At 37.9% G+C, this 24257-nt stretch overlaps 1 protein-coding gene across 1 annotated transcript in view; it reads left to right on the top strand.

Moving 5' to 3' along the window:
• The window catches only part of CNTN1 (contactin 1), a 259467-nt gene that overhangs the window by 70370 nt on the left and 164840 nt on the right, over positions 1-24257 (top strand). Inside the window, exon 2 of the mRNA XM_027682199.1 lies at positions 9424-9466. The gene's annotated coding sequence lies outside the window, so the exon portion shown is untranslated. The remainder of the gene's footprint in view (positions 1-9423; positions 9467-24257) is intronic.

The raw sequence follows: 24257 nt of genomic DNA, 5'->3' as shown, positions 1-24257 counted from the left end.
AGAACTCCAGCACAGTTATTCTCCCACATTAACTGTCCTGTAGTTAAGGTAGTAGTACTTACATTGTCATCCTTCTCACTCCCCTACAGTTTGGGGAAATTGCAACTGTGGCCGTGAGCTCTGCAGAAAAAGAAAATGTGCTTTCCACCCACTTTTCCTTTCCACCTATACTCAGTAAAACATTGCCTTCCTTTGAGGTAGTCAGGTCTAAAGGTGTCTGGTTCTATCTGGTTAATCTTGGGGCACAGGTCAGTCTCCTCAGCAGATAATTATTTATGCTCCTGTGTTTTTAGTACGAAGCTAATAATAAGTCTAAATCTGTAACCATAACATTAAGATACATATTTTGATGCTTTAACTGTATTGCTTCAGAAGAGAAATGACTCCTTGGTGAAGGTCTAAGCTGGCTGCATGCTTGATATATGGTTAAGTTTTTCATAACTTTCAGCTTTTAAGCGCAGGAGGGAGGCTTAATAGGAAAATGAGGAGATCGACTATTAGGGATGCTGAAATAAACAAAGTTACCGTTTTCTGGGTCTAGAATGCCGTTTGTGCCAAACCATGTGAAATCATACATACTGGTTTTACAGGGGAGACTTTGGTTCACTAGGCACCAAGATAAAATCATTAAATCATTCAACATGGAATATGAGTTGGTATTTCAGAAACTGGGCAGTAAAGAAAGATGTGTTTATTACTTATGACATTTTTGGACTTCTGGGAAACATTCTTTGTTTTGTCTTTAACATCAAAAAATGCCTCTGTGGAAAGATAATTTGATCAGGGAGCATGTAATGGAACAGAAATGGTTTTAATTTTAATTCAGATTTAATCCAATCCAAGTGATTAGTATCTTACTAGAATTAATATCTGATATTTAGAGATGGTAGTTCATGTGACAGGAATTGATGATACAGTGCAGTTCTCAATGGACTGATTTTACATAAAATAATACTTTCATTAATTGATTCATTTCAGAGAAGTGAAAAGAGGTGAAAAAAATTTGCCTTATTAACCCAAGAGAAGCTGATTTACCCTGACTGTATGCAAATGTGAGATTTACATTAGTAGAATGGCAAGGAAAGCCCATGGCAGGCTTCATCAGTAACTAGTTTTTGAGAGAAATATTTAATAAAAAACAAAATCCTGCATATTGTTTAGCCCGTTTTTAAGAAAATGAGGCTTAGGGAATTGTACAGTCACTGATGTTTCTCTGGTAACTTTTGAACCTATTGTGCAATTTCTAATTCAAACTTGAGGAAGAATGGAATTTTCCAAAATGGCTGCAACTGGCCCTGTTAAGGAGGCATGTCACCTCATGGTTACCTGTTTTTCTGGGAGCACACACACCTGCGGATCTGGCTAGACCTTGTTCAGATCTTAAGCAAGATACATGGCACGCTATGGGGACATTCTAAGTGGAGGGCAATTTATGGAGCATGCAGCTGGAATTCTTACTGAGGCAATGCAGACGGGTGAAGCTGTAGGACTCGGGTATCTTGGGCTTCTTCAGTCATCTCTTGCAGAAACTTATATTGCTCTGTGGGTATTCAAATAAATTCAAAGAAAAATTTGCCAAGTATTTCTGTTTTACTATGCATAGTTGAATTATTAAGCAATGTGGAAACAAGTCAGATATAAAAGATGATATTTACTTGCTAGTACAGCTAGAAGTATACGTGTCCTTTTTTTTACAGAGACTTTTTCTTAATAAAAATGTCTTAACAGGATTTCACAAATAGAACTGAAGTGCTTTTACTGTGTCATGGTTTTAGAGAGGTTCTGTTCAGTGTCATACATGAAAATAAAAACTAATACACAAATACTTACTTTCTTTTTTTTTTATAAGTTATTTTATTGCATACCATTGAAACAGTAGTATGTTTATTCCTGACTCTAGATACTTGTGATAGTGGTATTTTGTCAGAGAAACAAATTAGTACCTTAAAGGTTGCAGAGTTTTTAGTGATTTTTCTTTTTTTCTTCCAGTTTGAGTTCTTAGACTAGGTTATTTACCATCCTGCTAGCTGGCAGAAAGTTTAAGGCAATCCTACACCAACTCCTACCAAAAATTCTTTGGTTGTTTCCAAGGAGAAGATACAATGTGCTTTCTCATTTTATAAGTAGAGTTAAATCCAGATCTCCTTTTAGTTTTGAGCGTGCACTGACCATCTGATAACCCCATAATGAAGAATTTCATCTTTCATTTAATTGGTGTTCTGCATGATAGAAACAAGGGCAGATGCAAATCCTTGCTCTTACCAGTAAATCTAGGCCTGTGGAACATACTAGGAAGTGCTGACAGTTTTATGTTCTCTGGAGTAGAAATTAATTACTCTTTCCAGATCATATGAATTAGAGTTTAGAAGGTAAAGCAGGCTGCCTCTGAAGCCCAGAAGTCAGCAATCAGAAAACTTAAATGATGAAGAACTCATAATTTTCTGTAATATTTCTTTCTGTTGATTCCAGTGGTAATTAAATCTGAACCTTTTGGCAGTTCTTGGAACAGTTTTATCGAATCCTACAGTGATGGATTGAAGGTCTCCATGTCCAGTGGTGAATAGGGTTGTTATCATAGCTCTGCCTGAGCGGGTTGAATGCACTTTGCTAACATTATTCTCAAGGGTGAAAGATGATATTTCTTTCATGTACTAACAGTAATATAGTACAGAACTTTGACAACCCTAAATTTGAGGGCTCTTGTTAAATTGTTTGAGCTTGGTTCACTCTGGCAAACCTTTTTGATTTGATGATTTTTGTTTCAGCAAATGCTTCTATTGCAGCCATTTTTTCAAATTGTCACATTATCTTTCTGAGCAAATACAGTAGTGCTACAATACATGAGAATGAGGGAGTCAGTAAACATTTGATATTTTCCACTTCCTGACATGATTTGTCTGAAATAAGAAAGCACTTTTCATATCTAGCTTTAACTGGACTAGCAGTTGCTCTGGTCAGTGGTGAAGAACATCCTTGGCATTGATTACTGGAAATACCACCCTAGGCTGAAATACCACCTAAATCTTTATAGATGTACCCTTATGAAAATCTAGTACACAGGGTGATGTCATTTGTCTGTCTGTTTTGGCTTATGTGTGAACGAAATTTGTTCACACAAATCTAGGTCATTTGGGGTTGAGACTAAACCAAGATAAGAACTATGTCGTGGTTTAACCCCTGCAGGCAACTGAGGACCAACAGCCACTTGCTCACTATCCCCAGTGGGATCGGGGAGAGAATCGGAAGAGTAAAAGTGAGAAAACTCATGGGCTGAGATCAAGACAGTTAATAGGTAAAGCAGAAGCTGTACATGCAAGCAAAGCAAAACAAGGAATTCATTAACCACTTCCCATGGGCAGGCAGGTGCTCAGCCATCCCCAGGAAGCCAGGACTCTGTCATGGGTAGTGATGACTGAGGAAGACAAATAACTCCAGACATCCTTCCTTCCTTCTTCTTCTCCCAACTTTATATGCTGAGCATGACACTATATGAGCTGTGATATTCCTGTGGTCAGTGGGGTCAGATATCCTAGCTGTGTCCCCTCCCAGCTCCTTATGCACCCCCAGCCTCCTTGCTGGTGGGGTGGTGTGAGAGGCAGAAAAGGCCTTGACTCTGTGTAAGCTCTGCTCAGCAATATCTAAAACATCCCTGTTTTATCAACACTGTTTCCAGCACAAGTCCAAAATACAGCCCCATACCAGCTGCTGTGAAGAAAATTACCTACCCCAGTCAAAACCAGCACAGGCTAGAACAGGGACATTTCACAAACCCCTATGCATCTAATGCTCAAAGTCTAATAATAAGCAAAATCTATGGCTGTCCAAACATACTCACTGGATCACTGTGTTCCAGTAACTAGTAATCTAGTTTTGTCATTCAGTGAACTGGCAGTTTAAAGATACAGAAATGTCAGTAAAGTCAGGGCTTGAAAATACCACTTAACAATGAATGGCACAGAGGGAACGTCTTGATGTTGACTGTAGAATAAAATTTACTAATTCCTTCAAAATACAGGTTTCCATTTAAATATCCCCATCTTTTTAGAGAAGCTTATTTAATTGCCCAAGTGTCAATAAATGGTATGTGGTTGGTGAGGGTAGCTATGTAGTTTTCTTGGCTTTCTGATGTTTGATGAGCATTAAAGTGATACAGAAATGAGGGGGCTTGCAGTTTAGAGTGGTTCCAACTTGTACCCCGCTAAGACATTTGGAATACTACATCTCACACACACAGAGTGTTTGTTTAATGTTTTTCAGTGCTATAGTATGTGGTAGGATGGTGACCTACATAACTAAAGTTTATGTTATCACATGGTTTCTGGAACAATACTAACAAAACAAGCTTGAAGATTCTCTAGAACAAAGGGTGGTTTAATGAGAAAGAAGAAATTTCGTGTCTTTGTCAAATAGCAAGAGTCTTTGTTTTTCTCTTTTTTTAACCTCTTCTTGTATTTACAGCAACAGAAATTCATATTTATACTTAGCTTACCATAGGCAGAACTTTTTGGTTTTGCCAGAATCAATTTCTGTCCCGTACTCTCTGATGAGTAACATCATTGTCTGAAAGTGGTATGTTAGAGATTTCCTAGGAGATGGAGAGGATCTCCTGCTGTATTGTTTGGACTAGACAATATGCTCTTCAAATGCAAATTGTTTATATTATTTCAGTAATACTTTAATATGTTGGAAATTCTCTTTGCAACACTACAGCTAAGTTAGTGGTAGAACAGTGATATAAACAACTCTATGCTGTTTGTGTGGTCTCAGTTTCTGAAGAAAGATTAAATAAGGTCCCAGTCCTGCAGGATTACTTATGTGAATAGAGTCCATAATATGTAAATCATTTCAGGATAATCATAATTTCTCAGCAGGAGCTGTATCTGTGTCTCTGCTTTGTGATACACTTCCAATATGAATGCATAACTAATAATGCTCAATTTTAATTCCTTGTGAAAGCAGTGCCATGGCTTTGGCCATGAGTTAAATTCAGAATAAATGGGGAGCAAGCATTACAGAGACTCTTAGCACACTGACATTGTTCTCTTTTGCACTGGAAAGTTGTCTTGTTTACAGCCTGGATTTGCAATGGATTAGCCTGAAGAAGGGCTAGAACTGGGATATCCACTGCTCGGGGATCTTATTGCCCCTGTTTGCAGACCTTAATTTCTAATGAAAGTCTGCAGGTTGTAGAAGGTGATGAGATGTAAAAATTGCTTAACCTCGTCTTAACTCAGTAGTGGCGATTGGAAATGTAGTTTTTTCTGTCTGTTGCAGGAGCTCTGGTGCTCAGCCTGGGGCTGCAATGACTGTGCTCCTGTTCCAGGGACAGAGGGGGTAGTGAGTCATATGTGGAGCTAAGGGTTTATCTTTAGCCTAAACTTTGTCATTAAAATACAGATGTTATGTTAATCCAGCTCTGTTGTTATAGTTAATAATACAGTTTAGACACAGACTTTCAAGTACCTGTTCCCTTCTCTGGTGTACACTCACCCTTTTAGCATCATTTGAGTCTGCACGCTGATGGTGTTGATATTTCTCCGAGAACCGGAGGGGCAGATGAGTGAGGTTAGGACGAGTCATTAGCACACGGTACAAGGACAAGTTTCATGCTAATGGTGGGAGTCCCTTACTGCCTCCTCATAAATCTGCTTAGAGACATTTTTACAAGTTTTCTAGCACAGTTGCCTTACTTGCACTTTCTTAGTTGATTCCCAGTTACACATCATACTTGTTTTTCTGTTTACTACTATTGAAACTGGGTTTACCTAACTCGCTCCTTTATGCTGTGATTTGTATTTTCTAGCCGATGCCTTTGGTATTTTCCTGTGCCAGTGTTGTGCTACATTCTGGGGGTTTTTCTAGGGTTGTGGATAGTTTTACAATTTTTCCATGACCCTGCAGTTAACAGTTGATGAAAAAGATCAGAGTTGGTTTTTTTTCAAAATCCTTGGAAATGGGAAGGAAGTTTGGAGTGAAAGAGCTTTCTGAATATTGGGCTTCTGATTAACTGAAATAGTGTACACCAATGCATACCTTCCAGTGAATGCACCTGTTTTTAAGTGAATCTAAGCCAGGCCTTCAGCTTTTGGGCTTAGTTTAATGTCTCATCTGAAGGAAGGCTAATGTGACTACTACAATAGCCCCAGAAAGAGCTAAGCTACGTAATCTTTTTTGCATTTTTCAAGCATTTGGGGTTTTTTTAGGGTTTTCTTTTATGAAAAACTTGTGGGAAAAGGCCATATGTGTCAGAACATGAAAGAGATATTTAACTTTGAATGCAATTTATGCCTTTAGAAATGCTTTGTCTTATGGTTGGTACTAAGGTTATTTATTTAGTGTGACAAACTAGCATATTGATTTCCAAATGAACTTTAATATTTCTAGATAGGTAACAGCTTTGTATACCTTTGAATCTTGGAAAATCTAAGCTCCTTGACATGCACAAAAAGCAATGCCTTTTTTTTTTATTTACACAGTACTCTGCATACTGTATTCCCATCTGGAAGCCATTCCTAAGTAGATCCTAAATATACACATATCTTCCTGATATAAACAAAGTAACTGTCTTTCAGTTTAGTAAGATGCTTATTCTGTGTGTGTTTCTTTTCCATGGGTGATGTTTTGCATGACATACTCCTCCTATAGTATCCTCCACAATGGATTTATATATATAACAAATACTACAAAAAAGCTTTTCTCTGAGTGGTGGTTAACTTATAATGACACTTTTTTGACATTGCTGTGCACAGCCAGTGCCTGGTGCTGAACTGATGGGTTCTTCTGATTAGCATAGTCTGAAAGTGGCTTTTTCAAGAGCTACTTATAATGGCTTAGGCATTATTGTGTTCAGCAGTAATCTTTCTCCATCGCAATTCTCTCTCTTGCCTCACACTGTGATTGAAGCTGCAGTGAATTTAGATCTGCAAAGATGATCTGAAATTCTGTGTTTTTCTATAAATTTTCATGAATAGAGATTCAAGCAAATCACTTCATTATCTTTTTCAGCCCACTGTGAATAGAAGAAGTGGGATAAAACTGAAAAAAAAATGTTCTGCCTGTCTTCATCATATTGTGAGCTAAAATTATCCAATCATGTTTTCATAACTCCTGATGCAATATTGTCTGTCCTCATAAAATGGATACAACTGCTTTCCCAGCTGACTAGTGGCTCAGTTCACGTACCAAGCTGTTGCTTAAATATGAAAGAGCAGTATACTGTGACACTTCCTAGAATCGTCTCTGGAAGATGGCTTATTTAGTCACCAGGAGTGATTCTTGGAGCATCTCCCTCCATCCACTGTGCCCGTGGCAAGCAGGGAGATGCTGAGCCATGAGGACTACATTAATGTCTGTTGATTTCTTCAACCTTTTTTTTACTTCCTACATTGCACAGCAGTCCATAAGCTTCAGTTGAAAGAAATGAATGTAAATCTACTAACAAGTGCAGAGTTTGATGTAACACAAATGGATGTTAGAAAATAATATATATAAAGTTATGTAGTAGCGTTAAGGAGTTTTACTGAATGTGGTAGGAAATAGTTCTCAAGCCTTTACTTTAGAACAATACATAGTTGTCCAAGGGAACTTTAATAAGAAATTGATGTTCTTTAAATGCTTGCCATTTCAGAAAACCATTCAGAACCCTGATGTTGTTTTTTCTATGTTTTAGTTTATTTTCCACCTCAGATAATAAATTATGAAGCAAACAGGTAAACCTTTCTATTTAGATCTGGAAGACTGACAGAACATATTGCATTATCCTGATGATGTTCTCAATAACTAATTACTCCAACAACTTCCTACTTGTGATATGTTTCTTTAAAACCAGTTTTCAGAGTTACTAAGAATTTTGATCATGCAAATATGTATTCAGCAAGTAAGTGAATGGTGACTAAAACTTAGGCAAAGTGAGTCTTTGAGCTGTGGCTCTGTATGAGAAATTCAAATTATTTTTGTTCACAGAGTCTCAGGAGTAGTTTACAAGGAGATAGATAGAAATAAAAACGTTTTTTATAGATGAGAAATGTTTTGATATTCTGTTCAGATCAACAGCAGCAGAAGGATTAAGCCTGAGAGTATTAACATGCATACTAACTTACTTATAAAGAGGGAGAAGGGATGGGCCTGGAAGTCCAGTCATCATCATCTCCTCTCAGCACAGCGAAAAGACTGTGACTTACTTTAAGCTTCAGGAGCTAAGGTGCCACAAGACAGTTATGTCTCTGCACAGACACGCAGCAAGAGGAGACAAGTAAGACTACATAACATAACGAAACCTTATGAGAATTTACTACATTTCCAACCTTGTCAATGTTCATCTGACAGTCACCGACAGTCAGATCTGATTTTGCGTGTCAGTAAGTCAGAGCACAAGAGAAACAGAGTAGCAAGCACACCTTGACTAGGCTACCTACCAAGTAGTACAGCTTGGGAGCCTGAGTGCTTGGGTTTTTATGTCACCCATAGAATTAGCAGTTGGACTTTATATATCTAAAAACATTCCTTAGTTCACATTCACATACTTAAATCATTAACCATTTGGCTATTGCCACAATTAAAAATTCTGTTTATAATACAGATGAACTAACATTACAAATAAAATACAGGCACAGAGTAAGCTGGAAATCTGTCTTCTGGAATGAGTACTCTGTATTACATGATGTTTTGGGTTGCACTAGGTCTTGGAAGCATTTGAAAAATTGCAAGTAGTGCCACTGTAGTGTAATTCCTACCTAGGATCCACTGATATAGATGTATAGCGGATGCTACTCCTGAACTACTAAGAGAGGCAATGGAGATTTGGAGGTAGTTTTACAGTATCCACAGATGTGAATTAGAGAAGGTTTGGGAAGAAGAAATCAAAGCCAAAGTTGTATAAATTTTTTTGAATCTTTCTGGAAGAGCATGCCAAAATGTGATGGATGGAGACAAATCAAAGGAGGAATCACAAGAGATACTATAGAGGGAAGAATGAAGTGAGTTAAAGAAAGTAAAAGTTTGGTGATGGTGTACCAGCGTATGTCTGAGCAGGCATCTGTCTAATTTACTGCAGGAGAGAGCTCTAGGATCAAGTTTTTCTGTTAAGGTATCAATAACTTGAAAAAATAACTAAATGTGCACCCAATCTTATTTTAAAGGTAGTCTGTAATAGCTGGTATAACAAGTAATCTGGAAAAATAAACCACACAAACCTAATCTTCTTTTAAAGTTTTAATTTTGGTAGAATTTTATGAGTATGTCTTATCTTCAGACAAAAAAGTGTCTAATTGGAAACCAACATGTTTGTGAATTGCTGGAAACACTGGGGGAAAGCTGATTATGAGAGAATATTATGAAAATATGCATAACAAATTCTAACAGAATTGGTAATTGCAAAAGTGAGCATTGAGCAAACAACTAAACTCTGTCTTTATTTCGTTCTAGATACTGCCTCTGGATTTGCGTGGAAACAGAGCCCACCTTAGAGGTTGGTGACTTTTCTTTTTTCAGGTCTTACGTATGGTTTTAAAGTAATAATTTATTACCATGCTTAAGTAACAAACTGAAAGATATGAGCTTCTTAGGAGCAAATAATTAGTCCAAGTGCATTTGAAAAAGTGGTTAAAACATTGTTAATTCAGAAATGGATGCTGAACTAATGCACAGAAGCAGTGTTGTGCCTTTGACCTCAGCAATGTGATTAGTTTTTAAATTTTAGCTGTATAGAAATATAACATTTTGGCATTAGGTCTGTTGGCAAGGTCTTTTGATTCAAATGCTTTGCTGGTTTGAATTTGTGTCTGATCTGTATGTCCATATGCATCAGTTCCTATTTGAAGGTTGGAGTAGTGTGTACTCCTGAGACTGTATCTGCCATGAAAGCCACAGTGAACAAGCTTTTCATATATATAATACAAAAGCATAGGGCCTGATCTGTATTTTTGTTGGCTCTTCAGAAAAGACATTTTGGGTTCTACAATGTCTGTGTGTTTGAAACAGGAAAGGTGGTACCCAGTGATCAGGTTAGAGACAGCTAAAGCCCTTCCTTCCTTGCCTCTGTGTGTACATACTGCTGGGCAATAGGAGGCCCATAGCTCAGTGGTGACTGTATTCAGTATAGGAAGTTAATATATAGGCTACTATGTAAAGTCAGGTTACATTGCAATAAGCAACATTGCGTGCCTCTGAGGAAACTACTCTGGTGGGATGGACAGTTGAAATAACAGTGGCAGCTCAGTGGAGCATAGTGATTTATAACCCGTCTGGTTGCCTATAGGAATATGCTTAGATTTTCATTAGGGGTGGGCAGGCATGACTTTTTGCCCTGAAGATCACTTAAAGGTTACATTAAGTTAATGTATGTTCCTAGGACTATCATTTAAATAAGAACATAAACAAGAGACAATGTATAGTTTTAAATGCCTGAAATGAAATTCACTGTTCTGTTGTAGAAAAGGACCAGAGGAAGTCACGGCTTCTAATGCCGAAACATGGTTCCTTGTCTTAAAGTTATTTAGTACTGGCATGTTTAAACTTCCATGTCTTTTACTTTCTATAACTTCATTCATTTTCTGCTGCTGGACAAGGAAAACACCAGGAAAATACCTCCTTGCATTTCTATTTCACATACTGCTTCAGTTTATTTTAATTTAATGAACAAATTAATGCAGATCAGTCTTAATTTTTTAGTCATTCTTAGCTAACCTGTCTGAAAAATACCCCAAAAATCTCTGGGTTTACTGTTTAATTCGTTCTTGTAGAGTCAAATATTCATCTGTCACTTTTGTCCATTTCCAAATTACAATTACATGATTTTTCGTATATATGACAGTACATACGTGATATACTGTGAAATGAACATACATGTATTGTATAGTATGACATGACTGTATTGTTCAATGCTAGTGAAATGGCACACATTTTAGGCATGATTTCAGTCTTTGACCTTGATTTATTACATAATTTCTGGAGAGAGCTAACTCTTCTGTTCAGCTGCTTTTATTTACATTCCATAAAGCTGATTCTACATTAACAAAGACATAAGTGCACCTTATTAGTAGTTATTTGTGATTCCAGTTGCCTAAACAGAGTTTCTGGAAGTTCAGTGATGCCTTTCCATTTGGATTATGAGTATGGCATCACACCACACTGTCATCATTCCAGTTCTTACAGAACTATTCTTAGGCTCTTACTTTGATTTATACCTTGTGTGGCAGTGCAGGAGGCTGGTGTGTTTCTCAAACTTGCAGCAATGCATGCTGCTGCAACCAGACTTTCATAGCAGTTCTGTCCTCTGTGCTTATAAATGCATCTTTTTTTCCGTGGAAGAAATGTTTATGAGACAGATCATTCATTCCTGAAACCTGTTCTGTACCTGAGATGAGATACGTCAAATTGTTGTCACACACCTTTTCTGTTCGAGAAAGAGATTATCCACCTTCATTGCACTGTTCCTCGTGGTCAGCTTTCCAAGTACAGGTTATCATACTTTTCATACCAGTAAGCCCATAACTGCTTGACACATGCTGTTGCTCTCTTATTAAAGAACTGCTTATTGTTCTGTACGAATGAGCTCGTGATCGCAGGAGCAGCTGGATATACCTGATGCTTTTTATCTTCATTCAAAATGGCCACAGTCTCCTGCTGTTTCTAATTTATTACTGTCATCAGTTAAGATGAATATTACTTTTATTCTTTGTCTGAAAAAAAAAAGCAAAGTGAAGGATAAAGGTCCTTGTGGAGGTGTGGGAGGTGGAAGTGCAGAAGTCTGCACTTTCCTGCAGTGGCATATAGCATTGCTTATTCTCCTGCTGGGAGAGAGCACCTGCCTGCAAGCCCATCAGGTAGTGCCATGGGTCTGTGCAGCTGCAGCAAGCCACAGGTCAGATGTAATGTAATCCAGTACTTTTCCCCAGGGAAGGAAGCAACTGGGAGAAGGCCACGTCTCCTGCACAGCTCTGGCCTGAGCTCCTGGGATGCAGAGAGGTAGCAGGTCACATGCTAAGCATATAGCTCTGATCACCCTCATTAGACAGTGCTGTCCTGTAGAATGACAGAGAGGCTGGGGATAGAGCAGCGCATCTGTAATGCAACATTGAAGCCTCCCTATTCCTTTCTGATCTTATGGGATTAGACAGTGTTGTGTAGGGTTGCCAGTCGTTCGTGTTTTGTTCAGGACTGGGAGAGATGCTGAGCTGTGCTGAGCTGCCACAGAGGAGCTCTTTCTGGTAGGACTCATCACTTAGGACACTGCAGGCAAGTGGCACTAGTGTCATGTGCCTCTCCCGCAGTCTGACTGAGAGACATGATTCTGTGATAAGACCGAGTGTGATGACTCTCATCTATTTGAGGAGAAAATTGAGAGGTAAGTATATCATGCTTTGTGCATTCAGCAGAAGTAATGCTGTTGTGTTAATTGCTGCATAAGCTGTAGCATCTTATCTAACAAAGCTCTTTGAAGTATGCTATGAGCTAATTAAATATCCAGGCATTCAAAGCTAATGCTTTCCATACGTAGTTATATTTTTTTGAAGCAATACAGTGTCTTCGTATTAAAATTAGGCATTGCAGTGTCTCAAAGCGTGAAATATTAGATTTGTGTTTGGATATAACTGTTACTACAGAGTAAATACTTCTCAACAATCTTGCAGAATTTATTTTCAGTATGTTCAAATGAGCAGAAACAGTTACAATCAACATTTTCATGGAAAGGCCTTCATAGGATACATTCAGATACATTAATTTCTATAACTAAGCAGCTGCCTTTTATATTGGAGGCATTATTTTCAAATTACTGAAGTATTTTAAAAGTGATGCTCTTGGTAAAGCCCAAAAAAAACAAAGTACAAAGGCCAGTCTATTTTCCATATAGTAGATTGTTGTTCAAGAGTTTGTGCCAGCCAGTACACAGTGCAATCTTGTCTTATTTCTCTCAAAAGAGATGAATTACTCAACTGCCTTGGCTCCTGGTGCTCCACATTCTTATCCTCGTATTGTTGGAGTGGTCTGCTCTTCTTCGTGGAGCAGCCAGTGTAACTGGCAGAAATGTAAATGTGTAGCATTGTCTTCTTATAAAAGATCTCCACCTGTGAGCTCTTTTGGATATGCACCAGCTTTCCCAACACTGCAGTTAATTTTGCTTTTGAGATTTTTGTGTTTAAAATAAAAAAAAAAAAGATTTTTTTTTCAACAGTAACACTGTGCACAGTAGTATTTATTAAAACTGATGAAAATCTGCAGAAATTGTTACTGATTGGTACACTGATACATTGTAACAGCCCAGGTAATTTACCTTGCAATTTTCTGTTCAGAAAGTTTTGTTTAGGGTTATAATTTCCTTGAGTATTTGACACATATAGGGGCTGTGAAAAGACGAGGTAGATCCAACTAAGATTGCTTGATTCAATTACATTTCTTTTTTCAACACATTTTCCCATGAAGTAGGTAGTACTGTGTGCCTTCAACAATTAATCTTTTAAAAAGTCTGTGTTTGCCGCTGCATACACGCTTTAATGTGGTTACCACTGCAGTTTCTTAACTTGCCTCAGTACTGCTAGACCCCACTTGGAGTGTAACTGGGATGCTACTGAAAGGCACCTCCTAACTGCTACTCCCACTGGTGATAAAACCCTTTGACTTTGGTGGGACAGTATTGAAGCACATATGGAGCTGTTGCAAAGCAGTGAGTAGAATCATTATCAAATCAGCAGCAAATACTGAGCATCAAGCGTAGACATTTCCAAATGGAGGGTGTGCAGAGAAGTATTTGCTAGACTGGTCACAAAAACCAGTAGCCTTTGGAGGAAACACAGTAACTGAAGTGACAGAGACTGTGTATACAAGTTTCTAAAATAACCCATAAGCCCTCCATTTGAAAAGGGAAATTAAACAAGCATGTTGCTTAGAAGCAGTACTTGTTGCATAAACAACATAATTTATTTTTGATTAGGAGCAGAATACTTGAAGATGCTCAGAGTGTTTCCCTTGTTCATGTGTCAACATTCCAGGCTCCCTAGGCAGGCCCAGTGGGAGGAAAATTATCCAGATGTTTGTTTAGCCAACTGCTGGCACTGATGCTGGGGTCAGATACCACCTTCTTTTCTTGAGGAAGGGTCTGTGTCAGGCACTTAGATTATGGGTGTGTTGAATGCTATTTGAATCAAGGCAAGATATTAAAGCACTTTTATGTGTTGCTGGCTTTCACAAGTAAACAGGAAGAGACTCATAAGGATGAAAATAGAGTGTGCCAAATGAACTTGCAGGACTCTTGACATCTTCAATATGTGACATTTCACTTTGCATCAAGAACAGTGTGTGTTTTTCATTAAAAAGAGACTAACTCTGCAAAATATTGCTTACTGGAGGTTCCAAGAATTATGCAAAGCAGTTGTTATTCATAGATTTTAAGACACCAAAACAATCACTAGATACTTGCAGACCACAGAACTTTTTCCTGATACAGACATTAATTTGAAGTGCATAGGGTTTTTTAAAAAGCATTTCAGTAAGATGTTCTAGTTGTTGATGCTTGCACTATTAAAAATGCTTCTTCACTATAAAGGGACTCCAGATGAAGAGATCAGACATTAATGTTTACATTACAGCCTTTTTTTACAATAGGCTGTAAGAATCCCACCCTGTGTTAAAAACATTGTAGTTAGTATGAAATCTATTATTGTCTGCCAGTATTTGTGGAGTATGCTATTTCATCTTAGCTTTCTTTTGAATAAACCAGATAGGCTGCAGCTCTTTAGGCCTTGCCTGGGGCACATTTCACAATTGTGACTATACATAAATTTTCCTTTAGTCTTAAACAGTCTTATGAAGTGTTGATCAAGGACTAAATACAGAATACCAGTAATGACTTCACTTACATCGTGTACTGGTCCTAATTATACCAATATTCTAAGAATATTTATGTATTAGTATATAATTCTCTTGTTTATCTCTTCAAGGATGGCTAAAACTACACACTAAAAGTGCACATTCAGCTGGTTTCCTGGTCCTTGCTGAGTTCGCTTGAGAGTTTTTTGGGATACAGCTCTCCATTTTATAGATAAAATTTCATGCTTATTCTTTGAAATAATACCATTGTCAAATTGAAAAAGGATAGAGGAAACATATTATTTTATAACTGAGAGCTGGATAAGAATCTGATCCAAATATGAATTATAAATGATTCAGTAGTGCATTCCTGATTTTGCAGAAAGGATATAACACATGGGTGAGTTACATGTCCTCTACTAATCCTGCATCATGGTAATTTAAACAGCGGTGTTGCTAACAGTTCCTTATCTCTTTTTAATGTCATCTGCATACATCTACATGTCTATACACACATATATTAATGCGTATACATGAGCAAGGTACATTTTAATTGAATTGGTCTCATCTGGATGATAACCATTTTAGTTACTCAAGTGGATGCAGTAGGTTTGGATATTTGATCTCACAGGATAAGCTTCAGAGAGTCTCAATAATCTCCTGTAAAGTATTTGACTAATATGGAGTGTATCTTGGCTACTGTTTTAACCTTTGAAAGTTTCTCAAAAACTTATTAGCATTTCCCTTTAAGTGCAGAGCATTGCAAATGTCAAAACAAAATTAATATTTCAGCTATTACTTCTTCAGACTAGATTAGGACTCACTGTGCTACTGCTGAATTAGCATAGAAAAATATAATATTAGTTTGAATAATGGTGTTACAAGTTCAGCTTGTAGGTGCACATCACGTGTGAACAGGAGAGAGGCCATCTGCTGTCTACTCTGTGCTGTTCTCCTGGTGAGAGGAGATGTGTGGGGAGCTGATGGGAAAGCAGTGAGTCTGTTTTGGCAGCAGCCAGGTTGGCTGTCTGTTCTCCGAAGAGATAAGCTATAGGATAGATAGTGGATCAGAAAAGTGGCTTCCACAACTGTAGGTGAGACTGATGTTAGCTGGATTGTTTGAAGTTCTTGATAGATTTGAGTCTGCTGTCACCAGAGACCAAACTGCAGAGAACTTTTGGAGAACTGGACATATTTTTCATCTGAGCAGTGGCAAAGGAAATCTACCTGGCCAGCAAATGTTGTTAGAGGTGGTCTTCTCTGCAGAAGCAAGAGGAGTGATGGCCTGCTGGAACTGCTTTTTTTTAACTAGGGATAATTTCATTTTGAAACTTAAATTTATTTCTAGAGCTGTGTCAAAAGTAGACATTCAAAGTATGAAAATGTGCAAAGTGATATATGTTTATGCTGTGGGATACAAACTGATCTAGATGGTCCAAGTGTTTCCTATCTCCATTTTTCTGTGGAGATTTTTTGCCTCATTCTCCTCCTTTCCATATTACTCCATTTTTCTTAGCTCATTTTTTTCTCTCTGCACTGTTTTAATCCTTCTGGTGTAATTGCTTCCACTGAAATCCAGTGCTCATAAGGATTTTAGGGCACTTCCACCAGCAGTTATTCTCTTCACTTAGGCTTGCCTGAAGAAGGCAGAGAAGACTGAAAGTAAAGGGTCTTTAACCACATCTGCCCCTTACAGATCTTACAGATTCCTACCAGCTGAAAATAAAAATGTTATTACATTCCAATTAGCAAAATAAAAACCTAATGCAGAAATCTTATAAGCAGTGAATAATTTTCCTGCATAAAAAATCAGGCATGAAGCACTGAGGGTGACAAACCCACCAACTACCCTCTCTCTACCAGGTCTGCACAGGGAAAAGAGAAAATGGCAGCAGATGCCAGCACAATATTGCTTTATGGCCACAGACCTGATTACATCTTGAAAATGTTCCTTCTGTTTCACAACAGAGCTTGAAGATGAAAATATTCTTCTGTATGAAAATATTCTTCTGTAGACACAACATGCATTGGAGTTAATAAAGAATTTAATCTTAAATTAAACAGTAATAGAAACCCAGAACAAGAGTGTGTGTTTCATTTTATGGTGGTTAAGGAGATTCAGCTTCATTTGTCTTTCAGTTATATTTTGAAGTTCAAACTCGGCTATGGTTTATAAAATGAAGTCTCCCTCTCTCTTAGGCTATTAACAAAATTAATTTTATCAGTTTTTGTCGTGAAATTCAGCTGAGTTGTTAAACACTACATTCCTGAGCCACAATAACTTGCTGTCAGTTGCTTCCCTCCTGATAACCAATTCTTACAGAAATTGTCTGAGGATCATCTTTAAGGTGTGGGATGCAACCTGTGTATTTCTGATCTCTCTTACCCTTGTTTTGTAGAACAACGGAAGATCATACTTCTCAAAGTGAGTGATGTTTGTGCAGACTGGGAATATGTCTCTGTGAATTCTGTGTCAGTTTAGTGAATAGCATCTTTATCACAAGCTCTGTTTTGACAGGAGACTTTAGTTTAGATTTTTATAGGAGACATTTGCATGTAATAGCCAAACTGCATCTGGGGAATTGTGATAGAAGCAATCAGACTGTGGATGTCTTTACAGGTAAAACAAGCAGCTGTCTGCCAGCAATACTGCTCAGCTCTGAGTGACACATCTCAGAGAGGAGCTGGGAAGGGGAACCTGGAAATTCCTCATGAGAGTGCAAAAAATCAGGAGGATGTTAAGAGGGTTTTTCAGAGGCTTTCCATGACTGACTGGAAGCCACCTGATGCAGACAAGGAGAGTTATTTGTTCAAAGTGCTCAGACCAAACTCTGGACTAGGTGTAACAAAGAGGTGTAACTAAGAAGGGAATAAGCAGTTATGTGGGTTTTAGGAAGGAAATATTTAAGAAGCTCTTGGGTCTTAAAGAGGAGGATTTCAGAGACTTGAGATTCAGGTCAAAGCCAGTCCACCCTTGGGGAAGGCATGGAAGAGACAGCAGTAGTGTGGGCAAGACACAAATCTTATTTGACCTTCTCTTTCAGTAGAGAGTAAAACTGAAGCTTGTTTATATACATGATAAAATTTAAGAAGTATGTAGAAGCTGTGAAGACTCACAACTTCAGAGCTAACAGAACAGCTCTTGCAGCTGGGTTGTAAACCATTGCCACTCCTTGCTCTGCCTGATTTAGGCCAAGTCCTGGGACTGTGTTCAGACATAGCGGTAACAAACGCTGTCAGTTCGTGTTCCAACTGCCGAGCTTTGGAGATGTGGAATCAGCCATATCTTATCACTTGTTTAGGTTGGTTTCTGTTTTGATGAGGGCCTACAGTTAAAAAAAAATTAAAAATCTTCAGTACCATTCAAACACTTTTGGGAGTTTGTTTCAAACCTTATATATATGTACACATAATATATATAAACTGTAGAGTGTAGGGTACATATGAAATTCAAAATACACATTTTAAAATATACTTGTAATGTATATTTAATTTTTTGTGACAGTAACTTATGTTACATACCGCAGTAAATTTAATAAGCTGCTGAAATTTTCACAGAGCTATTCTAGTAGCAAACACTAATGCAATGGAGCTTTAGTTCAGTGTAACATTTTACTGTTTCCCAAGGAAGCAAGAATTGTGCAATCACTTTCTGCCTGTCAGTCCTCTTTATTGGGTTTTGAACTGCTGATCTAGCTCCCAATACATAGGAAGGAGGCTTTCTGCAAGTCTTGAAGATAATCAAGTTCTTAAAAGTTTAACAATGTCCATGGCTCAGTAAAGAGGAAAAACCCAAATCAGTACTCTCCTGAGTGGAAAGCTGTTATGTATTTTTCTTGGAAGCAATCAACATATACATACCTCTAGGCTAAGCACAGCAGGTGTTGTCTCCTGCCCAGAAGAGATGTCAGTACATGAAGTGGTAGAGAAGCTAAAATTTTTTTGCTTAAGGAGTATGAGAGAAGTAGGACTTCAGTCTGTAGGAGATCTTGTTTCAATACATCTGTTTGCCATGGAACAAATCACTACAGGTTTTTTTTTCCGTTTCACCATTCATATTTCAGTTTTCAAATAATGTAATTACTGAATTCACCACATATGCAGTTTTTGAGATGATGCCTCTGAAATGAGTGGGAAATTGAGAGTCCTTGTATGTTTATGTTTAATGCAACTAAAACCGTTTTGGTTCATATTTTATTTTGAGAATTATTAGCTGTGAACCATTTTTTGGTTTTGTTCTCAGACACTAGTCTGACTTGCAGCTTCAGAAGTACTTTCCTCTGGTCTTTGAACAGATTAGCGTTAGTGCTCACTGAAATATGGTAAGAATATCATTCCAGAAGACCATTTAAAAAATATTTCCATATGGAGTCACACTGTATGTAAACACTTAGCCATTGGTATTAGTCTGAGAGCTACTAATTTATGTTCCTATTTTCATTAATATCACTATATTTACTTATTGTATTGTGACGAAAGGATAACTATAAATGATTTCTAAAAGCAAAGCATAAAATAAGTTCAGAAGTCTTGCTTTTATAAAACCTGACATGGCCTTCAGCATCAAACCAGAACAAATAAAAGTGGAAATCAAATAATGCACCTTATGCAGGCTGACCTGAACAAAACAGCCTTTCCCAGTGCTGTAAAGTTTGTTAAATTTGGTATCTGACAGGCAGTCAGAGATGCAGGTTCCCAATGTGGGGAGACACAACCACCACTGGCCTGCCTTTGTCCTCCTTGAGTCACCAGTGTGTCAGCTCAACAAAGACCTTGTGATAAGATGTGGGACACAGAAAAACTGGTATTGCACCTTAATTTTTAATAAAAATAGAAGTATTATGAATGAAATGTGAAGAAATAGCGCAAAGAAGAGGACCTAGGGGCAAAACCAAAGGTAAATGACTTGGCAGCATAAAGGCATAAAAGCACAGGGAACATGTTAGACAACATCTTCAAAAATATGAATAGGTAGACATTTTAGATAAATGTTTTGACACACAGATTAATTATTTTGCAAATTAATTGATTAGAACAGTTCATTTTACAGATGCAAAACTTCCAATGAAGGTATAACTGGAGAACTACAATTTCATCAACAGATGTTGACCATCTGTGTATAAAATTCTGCCTAATTTTTCAAATAATACTGACAAAGAGGTGATGTAGTTGCAGAATATTCAAAAAGTATTTTAAAATTAATAAAAGGAAACATATTTTGTTAAATTATTTATTGAAGTAATCAGCATTATTTATTATATCTAAAGAGGTTAGTAAAATTCCAAGAAACAGCCAAAGATTATTCCCTGAGAGAGGATAAAGGGAATACATTTCTTTGTGTTTAGGGCATAAGTTTAGAAAAGGTTGAGGACAAAGGATGTTCATTAAGATAATCCAGACACTTTTCTTTTTAGGCTCCTGCTTGTTACTCTTAACTTGGGTAGTACTGGGATAAATGAAGCTAAGCTCTGTTTGCCTGCAGTATGCATTCCATCTGTGGTATACCCCAAAATTCTCATCTTGGGATACGTGCACATTCCAACAACCCTAATCTGCTAGACTGTTATGTCAGAGGATCTCCTTAAATACAGCACAGCTTCCTTCCAGCCCTTATTTGAAAGCAAAGTGATGCACCTCGAGACAAGAGAAGGTGAAGAAAAGGCAGTACAGAGGACATATCATTTAAGTCTCAATTCAGCATATAGCTGGAGTATGACATATAATGTCAACATAGTCATGAAATATGAAATATAGTTTGGTTTGTATGAGCCACTCTATACAATGCCATGGCCTGTTGGAGATGTCTGATATGATTTTGCCACCAGTGCAGGAAGGACTGTTACATAAAATTGTAGCGCCAGCAAACATATCAGATTCACAGCCGGCTCCCCCAGCAGGCTCTGGACAGCTCTGTTGCTGCTGCTTCCAGAGCTAGCTGACTCCCTCCGCAGAATCCTGCAGCACATGGCATCCAGAGAAACCTCTTAGTCTAGACTGTCACTCTAGTTTTCTTTGTAAAACATTTGCCTCAAGTTTGGGAGCTATACAGACTTGAGTGTAATTGATGAAATGTTCTTCAGTGGTGGTGCAGGGATTTTTACTTTTATTCCATTTGGTTTCTGAAACCTCAGGAATAACCTTCAGCTGGAATGAGTTAGGCAGTTCATTCCATTTACATTTCACTAGCAGTGCATATCCTTTCAGCAACTCAAATATAATTTGTTCTAATACACTTAATGATATTTGTAATTGTATTTTCTGGTGCTGAGCCATATTTAATAGAGTTGAAATATCACGCAACATGTAAACCTTAAAATGACCTTTGCATCTTTTCCTAGTTTCCTGACTCCTGAATATGTTGTCCTTGTGTTCTGGTTGTTTTGCATGGTTCGAGTAGGCAGAGGGAGTTGGTATGATTTGAGATTAAAAGTTCTAAGTATGTAATGTTGAAACCCACTAACATTGCTTTAGGAATATTAATAATCCAAGCATAAAGGTAGTTGTGAAGCCTAATTAAAAATGTGTGTTATATAAATGGGCAGTGGATAGAGGGATAGGAAATGGTTGTCTCTGAATGCTGTGTACACTGGAGTAGAACTTAGTGTTCATTGGCTGCTCAGGGAGAAGAGAAGAGAGGTAGGAACCTGCACTTAGAATTTGGTAGGTTACATTATAAAAGTGTCTGGAATCTGGACAGAGCATTTGAAATGTCAGTTTATGAGAAACTCCTCATTGTGTGTTTCATTCCTTATTGTGCTGAATTCATTTAGAAGGAGAAATCTCTGTCTAATACAGGGAAAGAGATCGCCAAGAGGTGTAAGCAGAGGTTTTGTTATCAGATACTGGTGATGAACTTACTGGACTCTATATGTAAAATGAAATGTTAAAATATATACACAGAGAATATAATTGATCTGAAATAAGAGGAAAAAAAAGTAAAAGGAGAACATGATCAGATGCTGTAGAATAAAAAGACAGCAAATTATTCATGTTGTTCTCAAAAACTGCTGACAATCAATTTATTTAGATTCTTCAGAATTAATTCTGCTGCAGCTAAATGCTGTTTAAATTATATTACAGAAATTCAAATACACTGTTCCTTGACCACTACTGTTTTCATGGTTGGTGGGGGAAAAAAAAAAAAGGAAAAAAGTGTCGATAAGGCTTGATGACTGTTTTTTTGTCAATTTTCAGTGTGCTGAAGAAAGTCTTTGGTCAAAAGAGAACAAATTTCCATAGGGGACTCTGAAGACGTGCCCTGCTTTTTTTAAGCAAATGGGTAGGTAGTTTTTGGGAGTCTTGACATGCTGTGTCAATCTCACAGCCTTAGAAGCAAGCTCTCTGCATCAGGTAAGATAAAAGGAATTGGATGCCTTCACAGAATCATAGAATGATTTGGGTTTGGAAGCGACCTTAAAGATCATCTAGTTCAAACTCCCCTGCCATAGGCAGAGACACCTTCTACAAGGTCAGGTTACTCAGAGCCTCATCCAACTTGGCCTTGAACACTTCCAGGGATGGGGCAGCCATAGTTGCTCTGTGCAACCTGTTCCAGTGTCTAATGACCCTCCCAGTAAAGAATTTCTTCCTAATACCTAATCTAAACCCCTCCTCCTTCAGCTTAAGGCCATGCCCCCTTGTTCTGTCACTATATGCCCTTGTGAAAAATCCCTCTTCAGCTTCTTTTAAGCACCTTTAGGCACTGAAAGGTTGCTCCAAGGTCTCCCCAGAGCCTCTCTTCTCCAGGCTGAACAGCCCCAACTCTCTCATCCTGTCTTCCCAGGAGAGGTGCTCCAGCCCCATGATCATCTTGGTGGCCCTCCTCTGGACTCACTCAAGCAGGTCTATGTCCTTCTTGTGTTGGGGGCCTCAGAGCTGGATGCAGCACTCCATGTGGGGTCTCACAAGAGCAGAGTAGAGGGGCAGAATCACCTCCCTTGGCCTGCTGGTCACACCTCTTTTGATGCAGCCCAAGACACAGTTGGCCTTCTGGGCTGCAGGTGCACATTGCCAAGTCATATTGAGCTGTTTGTCCACAAACACTCCTAAGTCCTTCTGCTCTGGGCTAGTCTCGATCCATTCTCCCGAAAGATTGCAGAGGCTTGGCAGTTTGTCCGTAACTACTGTGGTCAGCTCCTACCCACTCCAAAGGCAGTTATCGCCAAGATATTTAATAAAATGTGTTCCTGCATATCTTCCTTTTCTTTTACAAATTGCCACTGAACACCCAATTACCTAGCCCAAGTCTTTGTTTCTGAAGGAGCTTGTGCAACTCCTTGTGCATTATATTGGAAAACGTGAGTAAAGAAGAAAATACATTTCAAAATGAGATGTGGAAGACCCGGTTCAGGGTTTGGGTTCAGGTCAGACACTTGAATCTTGGCCTTATGTACCAGATATGGATCTTGTGATCATCCAGCTCTTTGTTGTACGTTTGTTTTAAGAGTCCATGGGTCTATAATGGATTTTTTCCTTCCAGATTAGTTCCTATAAAAGCTCTTCATTTTACTTGGTAGTCTCCCAGAAGAAAGCAGTTCCTTGGAGAATGTATGATAATGGTAGCATAAATGTATGATATTGAGGCAGAGTTCTGTCAGGGTTTCATGGATTACTTTTATAATACTTATACTTGATTTTCCCATTATAAGCTTAACAAAGCCAAGGTTATCTTAACCTAAGCTTGTCAGTCCCGTTCAAATCCAGTTGGTTATTTTCATGATGGAAATTAACATTTTAAAGTGCTTTGCTAGATTGGGGCCCAGATGATTGTTACCTCTTTCAAATTAAAACTTCCTTGATCATCATAATAAGGGAATTATAGCAATAATTATTAATGAATAGTATTACTGTGTAAATTCCTCTGTGAATCTAACTGCATACAGGAATTGGTGCCTTGGTTCCACTATTTCATAAATGTGCCTTAGCAATCTTAATCCAATTTATTTACTTTCTTGCTTACTGATAATACATTTATTACTATTTCTGGTAAAGAGACATCCTTTGTGATTTGGAGGTGGACTATTTTGATCACATGGAAATAGATAATGAATCTTCAAAATTGTCCCTGTTGAGGAGGACAATATGAACAGTCTGAGTTGATTTTTAATAATTCTTCTTTAAAAAGTAAAATTCTTTCTTTTCAAATCCAGGAAGAAAAGCAGCAGAGACTAAGAAGTTAGGAACCTTACAATGGATTTTGAATCTAGGATCTAGGTCTTTGTGTCAATGAAAAGGAGACTTTGGGAATAAAAATTACTTCACTTAGTGACAAAACCAAGGCTGGGTCATTTTGATAACCTTTTCCTACTTTTCTGTGAGCATTTCTACAGCTCTTCAAGGTGAATATTGAAGAGAAATGGTAGCATTAACCCACTCGATCTTTCCTGGTGACTTAAGCATCATTGATTCTTGCCTCTCCATTGTGATTAACATTCTGGGAAGAGCCTTGATGGAGA

The sequence above is a fragment of the Neopelma chrysocephalum genome, unplaced genomic scaffold (genome assembly GCF_003984885.1).
Source record: "Neopelma chrysocephalum unplaced genomic scaffold, ASM398488v2 Primary Assembly neopelma1_62, whole genome shotgun sequence".
Classification (NCBI taxonomy): Eukaryota; Metazoa; Chordata; class Aves; order Passeriformes; family Pipridae; genus Neopelma; species Neopelma chrysocephalum.
This window is presented reverse-complemented; position numbering and strand designations above follow the sequence as displayed.